This window comes from Triticum dicoccoides, chromosome 1B (assembly GCF_002162155.2).
Source record: "Triticum dicoccoides isolate Atlit2015 ecotype Zavitan chromosome 1B, WEW_v2.0, whole genome shotgun sequence".
Classification (NCBI taxonomy): domain Eukaryota; kingdom Viridiplantae; phylum Streptophyta; class Magnoliopsida; order Poales; family Poaceae; genus Triticum; species Triticum dicoccoides.
Window position 1 is genome coordinate 369,045,367 of NC_041381.1, and position 8,319 is coordinate 369,053,685.

The following is an 8,319-nucleotide window of genomic DNA, read 5'->3' on the forward strand; positions in this document are numbered from 1 at the left end:
AGCAACGCTTGTTAATTTAAAATATTACCTTCTGTGCGGCTCTTTATCAAATCTGAGAGATGGCAAGTCGTCGGCTTCAGCCCCCATGCCACGAGTGCTGGGGTGTTTGGGATAAACTCGAGCGCTCTTGTTCCCATTTTTGGGTCCATCTAGGGAGGCGCTCAACACAACGAACAAGGCAACCGGACTTATAATGCTTGAACACTCTTACTTAGCCATAGAATTCTATAATTTTAAATTTCGGCGAAGCCCCTAGTTTTCGGAAGGCCGAATTTGGGGCGCTATCCACGCCTTGGCCGGACAGAATCTGGCTCCTCGCTCGAAGCAGCATAAGTCTTTAGGGACTCGCAAAGAACCTCTCGAACAATGACCAGCTCTCTCCTCATCATGACGGTCAGTTTTAGCTTTCTCCACTGAGGCGTTAACCCAGCTCAACTGGGGCGCAGTCGCAGTGGTTCTCCCAGTGCTACCTTAGCCGATAAAACGGAACGTAAGGTACCAAAACATGGGAGCCGGGCAAACCCAACTATTGACCCAGGAACATGATTCGGAGCCGATGCATATAATGCTATAAGTTCGGGGTGCCGCACTTGTGAAAGTGTTCGGACTTATCACACCATAACGCGGGAAACATAAGCCCCTAGTGTATTTAGCCGTACCAAAACATACGGATGCAACATGTCATAGATGAACATATGTGTAAGAAAGAAATGCAATTAGAAGCAAAAATGTGCTGCATTGCTTTATTCAATAAAAACTGCTGTAAGTGCAGGACGATACAAGTGGTGCGGTAAGCAAGGGATGGGACTGTTTAACATGTCCCCCTCCAGGGGTAGGCTACGGAATAATGCATAAAACAGATTTAATGCTCATGATGGAGACCACCTGGATTTTCGTTGTAGCCTTTCTCCTTCCCTGGTTGTTGCATCATGGGTTCAGCATGTCTGCTGCCGGACAGGGCCTCTGACGAACGGAGTCCTGTAGGTAAAAAATAAAAGGAAAAGAAAAAGAAACGACACACTTAAGATCCCCTGGTGCGGTTGAGCCGCAGTCTGGGCTTATCGTGGTCGAGCCCCTTGCCCCATGCCCATGGTATCTTCAGAGCGTAATGGAGTACGCGAAGGGTCTGTCTTAATGTTTTACAGGGGCTGGGGTTGGGGCAGCACTGCTACGCGTGCTCGGAACGTGCCAGGTGGTCGTGTTGTAGGTTACTCCGGGCACGCTTAGCTGTGTCCGGCCGCTTGGCAGCCGGACTCGAGAATTGCCTTAAAAGGCTGCTTTGTACTTCTGCCGCGAGAGTCGCTGTATGTTCCTCCGTTCGGAGGGAGCGTTCAGTGTTTCCGTTGACCGTGATGACTCCTCTAGGGCCTGGCATCTTGAGCTTGAGGTATGCGTAGTGCGGCACCGCGTTGAACTTTGCGAACGCGGTACGTCCGAGCAAGGCATGATAGCCGCTGCGGAACGGGACTATGTCGAAGATTAACTCCTCGCTTCGGAAGTTATTCGGGGATCCGAAGACCACTTCCAGTGTAACTGAGCCTGTACAATTGGCTTCTACACCTGGTATGACTCCTTTAAAGGTCGTCTTGGTAGGTTTAATCCTTGAGGGGTCTATGCCCATTTTGCGCACCGTGTCCTGATAAAGCAGGTTTAGGCTGCTGCCGCCGTCCATCAGGACTCTGGTGAGATGAAATCCATCGACGATTGGGTCTAGAACCAATGCGGCGAACCCACCATGGCGAATGCTGGTGGGGTGGTCCCTTTGGTCAAAGGTGATCGGGCAAGAGGACCATGGATTGAACTTCGGGGCAACTGGCTCCATCGCGTATACATTCCTGAGTGCACGCTTCCGCTCCCTTTTGGGTATGTGCGTGGCATATATCATGTTCACCGTCCGCACCTGTGGGGGAAACCCTTCTGTCCTCTATTGTTCGGCGGTCGGGTCTCTTCCTCGTCGTCGCTATGTAGCCCCTTGTCGCTGTTTTCGGCAATTAACTTGCCTGCCTGCTTGAACACCCAGCAGTCTCTATTGGTGTGGTTAGCTGGCTTTTCAGGGGTGCCATGTATCTGGCACAAGCGGTCGAGAATTCGGTCCAAATTGGACGGACCCTGAGTTGTTCTTTTGAATGGCTTTTTCCGTTGACCGGGTTTAGAGCCTCTGAATCTGGCATTGATTGCCGTATCCTCACTGTTATCGCTGTTAATGCGGCGTTTGTTTTTGTTGCGATGCGACCTACGACTACGGTCCTTGATATCCGGACTGTCAGAATTTTTGTTGAGGTTGTTGCTGCGTGCTAGCCAGCTGTCCTCACCTACACAGAAGCGGGTCATGAGTGATGTAAGGGCTGCCATGGATTTCGGCTTTTCCTGTCCTAGGTGCCGGGCAAGCCACTCGTCGTGGATGTTATGCTTGAAGGCCGCAAGGGCCTCGGCATCCGGACAGTCGACGATTTGTTTTTTCTTGGTTAAGAATCGTGTCCAGAATTTTCTTGCCGATTCGTCTGGCTGCTGAATTATGTGGTTTAGGTCATCTGCATCTGGTGGTCGCACGTACGTGCCTTGGAAGTTATCAAGGAATGCGGCTTCCAGGTCCTCCCAACTCCCGATTGACTCTGCTGGCAAGCTGTTAAGCCAGTGCCGGGCTGGTCCTTTAAGTTTCAGTGGGAGATATTTGATGGCGTGGAGATCGTCTCCGAGGGCCATGTGGATGTGGACAAGATAGTCCTCGATCCAGACCGCGGGGTCTGTTGTGCCATCATAAGATTCAATATTGACGGGTTTAAACCCTTCTGGGATTTGATGATCCATTACCTCATCTGTGAAGCACAGTGGGTGTGCGGCGCCTCTGTACTGGGCGATATCGCGACGGAGCTCAAAAGAGCTTTGTCTGTTGTGTTCGGCCCGGCCGGACTTACTGTGTCCGGGGTGACGGTGATCGTCACATATCGTGGGGCGCCCACGTGATCCATAGATCGATCTTGATTGTCTTGCCTTATCCTCCAATATGTCGCGCAGGTCCGGAGTGTTCCCCTGTGGCCTTGTGCTTTTCGAGCGATGCTGGGGTACGGGTCTAGTGAAGGGCCTTGAGGCCTCTCTATCGCGACCACGGGGTGGTCGATCAGCCGTATTGTCTCCTGGTGAAGCAGGATCATATGCCTCCACCTCTAATCGGGGGAGCAGCTTACGTTTGGGGTAGCTTTTGGAGGGGCGTTCGAGTTCATGCTCTTCGGCCGCGAGGACTTCGGTCCATCTGTCGGCTAGCAGATCTTGATCAGCTCTAAGCTGCTGCTGCTTTTTCTTTAGGCTGTTTGTCGTGGCCATAAGCCTGCGTTTGAAACGCTCCTGTTCGATGGGATCCTCAGGCACGACGAATTCGTCGTCGTCGAGGCTTGCCTCGTCTCCGGAGGGAGGCATATAGTCCTCTACATCTTCTTCGGCCGCTCTCTCATGAGGGCTGGCGTCCCCCTCCTCCTGTGTTGGATCTTGCTAGAGTGGGTTGTCTTCGGCGCTATCCGGTGTATTATTGTCTCCGGTGCCGGAATCCTCATTCTTGCTATGGCGAGATTTAGAGCGGCGCCGCTGACGCCGGCGCTTGGGCTGTTTCTTGGAGGGGTCATCCTCCGCTATTCCTTCGCCGTTCCCATCCTTTGGGATATCCACCATGTATATGTCGTATGAAGAGGTGGCTTTCCAGTGCCCGGTGGGCGCTGGTTCTTGGTCGTCTCCGGCATCGTCGTCCATACCGTCGATGTCCTCAGAGTCGTAATCTAGCATGTCGGTTAGATCGTCGACAGTGGCTACCAAGTGGGTGGTGGGTGGGCTCTGAATTTCTTCGTCGTCCGCATCCCAACTGTCCTGGCCGCAGTCCGGCCAGGCCTCTCCTGATAACGAGAGGTACTTTAGCGAACTCAAGATGTCGCCAAAAGGTGAGTGTTGAAAGATGTCCGCCACGGTGAACTCCATGATCGGCGCCCAATCGGATTCGACTGGAGGGGGCGCGGGAGGTCCGGAGTCCGGCAAGGAGTCCGGCACCTCGGAGTCACGAGCTTCATGGGGGACAAGATCGGTGTTCGACTCTATCGTCGTAGAGGTTGCAGCCCCCGAGGCGGTGTCTAGGCATCCATCCGCGATCTGCGGAGCTGGCTTCGAATTGAAGATCGGAGTGGTTTCGAGTGCGGCCTTCAGGGTACTGTCCGGCGGCAGAGCTAAATCATGCCCGACGTGATAGTGTGGCACGCTCGGCTGTGGCTTGAATCCGTCGAAGATCAAGTCCCCACGGATGTCAGCCATGAAGTCCAAACTTCCAAATCTGACCTGGCGGCCCGGGGCGTAACTTTCGATCTGCTCTAGATGGCCAAGCGAATTGGCCCGCAGTTCAAAGCCGCCGAATATGAAGATCTGTCCGGGGAGGAAGGTCTCACCCTGGACTGCGTCATTGATGATGATCGAAGAAGCCATCGAGCCTATCGGTGACGACACAGAGGAACTCTCAATGAAAGCACCAATGTCGGTGTCAAAACCGGCGGATCTCGGGTAGGGGGTCCCGAACTGTGCGTCTAGGCGGATGGTAACAGGAGACGAGGGACACTATGTTTTTACCCAGGTTCGGGCCCTCTTGATGGAGGTAAAACCCTACGTCCTGCTTGATTAATATTGATGATGTGGGTTACAAGAGTAGATCTACCACGAGATCAAGGAGGCTAAACCCTAGGAGCTAGCCTATGGTCTGATTGTTGTTCGTCCTATGGACTAAAGCCATCCGGTTTATATAGACACCGGAGAGGGCTAGGGTTACACAGAGCCGGTTACAATGGTAGGAGATCTACATATCCGTATCGCCAAGCTTGCCCTCCACGCCAAGGAAAGTCCCATCCGGACACGGGACGAAGTCTTCAATCTTGTATCTTCATAGTCTTGGAGTCCGGCCGATGATGGTAGTTCGGCTATCCGGACACCCCCTAGTCCGGGACTCCCTCAGGGGGCAAGCAACTGATTGGGCAATATGCTTGTGAAACATGTTGGCTTTCGTGTTTAGCCGATCATGGAGGAGAAGCCAGGCGAAGATCTTGACTTTGATCGGCACCTTGGAGGCCCAGACAAAGTCATGGTGGGGGTCAGCATAGTCTTCAGCAAGAACGGAGGAGTAAGCGTTCTTGGTAGAGAATGGCAGCCCATGGGAGAGGGACCGTTCGTCAGAGCGATCTACCTGCTGAAAATCCTGCAACAGCAACAGTACACAGTCCAACTCGCGAGCAGCAGCATTAGATAGACGGTTCCACAGGTTCGTTAATAAGCCTTTTTGCCATATTGTAGCCACTAGAACCTTGTCATCCAACGAGTGTGAGTGTAGGTTGGGGAAAACTTTATGGAGAGGCGATTGTAGTAGCCATGTGTCTAACCAAAAGAAGGTGGAAAGCCCATTGTAGGTGATCACAAAAGAGTGCTCGATGAGCAGTGGCAGATTTTTGTTGATAATTTTCCAGAGGAAGGAGGGCCTTGCAGTTTTTGCTGAGATGCCAAGAGGATATTGTTGGTGGTACCACTGTGTCCAAGGGACGTTTGGGTTCTGCAAAATCTTGAAGGAGAATTTCATAAGCAAGCAGCGGTTCTGAACTTTGAAATTTTTAATGCCTAGACCACCAGTCTCTTTCGGTTTGCAAACGTTTTTCCATGCGACTAAACAGCTTGCCCCCATGCAAGTTGCCTCATTAGACCAGAAGAACGCCCTCTGAATGGCATCAAGTTTTGCTATGATTGACTTAGGAAGACGAAAAAGTGACATAAAATAGACCGTTAGTGAGTCTAGGACTGCAGTTAGCAGAGTTAATCAAGCACCGCGTGAAAGCAGACGCGCTACCCAGCCGAAGAGGAACTTCCGAAAGCTGTCAATGATTGGGTCGAAGGCTGTGAGTGGCAGTTTGGTGGGGGAGAGAGGAAGGCCTAGGTACATTAGTGGAAAGGAGGATAATGAGCATCCACTAGCAGTGGCGATGTTGATTTGCATGGATGGATCAGTGGCGATGGTGAGGAGTGCCGTTTTTTGGAAGTTGATAAGCAGCCCCGTTGCAAGGGCAAAATCGTGGAGTGTTTGTTTTAGGGTTAAGGTCGTTGCATCGTTAGCAACAGCGATGATAAGGGTATCGTCAGCGTATTGCAGCGTCACTGGTGGTTCGTTTGGTCGTAGTGGGTGGCAAAGAACATTCTGTTGGAAAGCGCTGGCAATCAGTCTTTGTAAGACATCTGCAACGATGATGAACAAATATGGCAAAAAGGGGTCTCCTTGTCGTAAGTCGCATCTACATTGGATCCATGGCCCCGGAATGCCATTTAGGAGGATGGCCGTTTTCCCAGTGTAGAGAATTTCTTGGACCCATGAGCAGAAAAGTGGGGGGAAACCTCGAGCTTGTAGGATTTGAAAGAGGGAGGACCAGCAGATGGAGTCAAAAGCTTTCCTGAAATCAAGATTGAAGACCATGGTCGGCGCTTTACGTGTGTGGCAAGCACTTAGGATATCAGCTGCATAAATGAAGTTTCCAGCGATGTTGCGTCCGTGAAGGAAACCCATTTGATCATAGCTAGTGAATGAGTAGTGGGATTAGTGGCTTGACCCTGTTAGTGAGAACTTTGGCAACTGCTTTTGGAGTACAATTTTGAAGAGAGATTGGTCTAAAAGCATCTGGGGACGTTGGCGCCAGGGTTTTGGGAAGGAGGACCATGAAGGCTCGGTTAAAACGCTCAAGTGAAGCCGTTTGATCGTGCACTTGTGGTATATGAAGTTGCACAACATGTATAGTTTGGTGCCGAAAGTTGAAAGATACGTAAAGCTGGTGTTGAAACTTGTACCAGTGTGCATGTATGGTGTAATTCTTTTTTTTCAAAAACGGAGGCAAAAAGATTTGCCTCATCGATTAATTAAGAGGAAGAGAATTGCCCAGTTAATTAACGAAAAACCGGGCGAAAACCGTTACATATAGACCACATGCGGATTACTCGCAAAGAAAGAAACTCCATGACCCCACGGTCAGCCCGACAAAAATATAAAACGAGCAACAACCACAATCGCTCGCACTTCTACATCGCAAAGAAAACCCCAACGAATCCAAATTCTTGTTTGGAGCCATATACACCACTCGCGTTAGCCTGACACCGGGCCCACTACTAGTGGCTGGGTAAAGCTAAAGCGTCGCCTTTTGCAAAAAAAAAACGTTCTAAATTACTACCGGTTCTCGTAAAAATCCCAAAAATGCGACTACATATGTCTGTGTGACTGTTGGGCCCCACCCATCAGGGAACAGTACAAAGGGAAAGTAAAACAAAAAATGTTGCTTACAGCAATTCGAACTCACGAGCCGATAGAGTTTGATGTCTACACAAGATAACTGGACCTAATGGGCTGTAGTCACTATGGCCCATTTTTCATAAGTTAAACTTTTTGATAATTCTAAAAATTTAAGTTAGAATATTCATGTGTTATAAATAATGTACATACAAATAAATAAGTTATTTAAAAGAATGTTCATGTGATAATGAAATAGTTTCACATATTATTTGGAAAAATAATTACATAACTGAAATAATGCATATTAACTATAATAATGTTTGTATAATTCAAAATAGTAAACATATATTTAATAAAGTATAAATATAATCTCTAAAAAAGTATTTGAATAAATGTTCATATCATTTTTTAAAGTGTTTATATTTGTAATTGTAGTACATATGATAAAAAAAATATGTTGTTGTAGAAAGTGTTCATGTGTTTATGCCAGCGGCATATAAGGCTTGAGAGGAGAGTTGCACCGTACGTGCATGCTCGGAAGGGTTTAGACACAAGTTTTCCCGTATTTTTTAACTTTGAGTGCCAAACTGCACATGTTGTACAACTTCATGTACCATGAGTGAATTTATCTCTATTCCCAATCAGCGCCCAACCCCTCGACCAACCAACAACAAACTACCTATATCACCACGACAAAACAGTCCATCGACCACAGATGAGCCTGATGGCGACCAGCTTGTTTATCTACTACCACTATAAAAGAAAGAGAGGGGCAGATCCAAACAATCAAATCCATCCATCATCAAAATCTAATGGCCCTTAATCATTCTGTGTTTAACGCTACCAACCACGCAACAAGCCACAATCGATCGCTAATCGCCCGCAGTAAAAATCGTCCCGCAGCAAAAAAAACGCCCCCCACCCCCGCACGACCTCCTCCTTCTCCCGCACGACCTCCTCCTCCTCCTCCCGCAGCCGCGTCGTTCGCCTCCCGCAGCCGCGCCCTTCACCGCTGCCTCGCGCCGCGGGTCGCCGGGAGC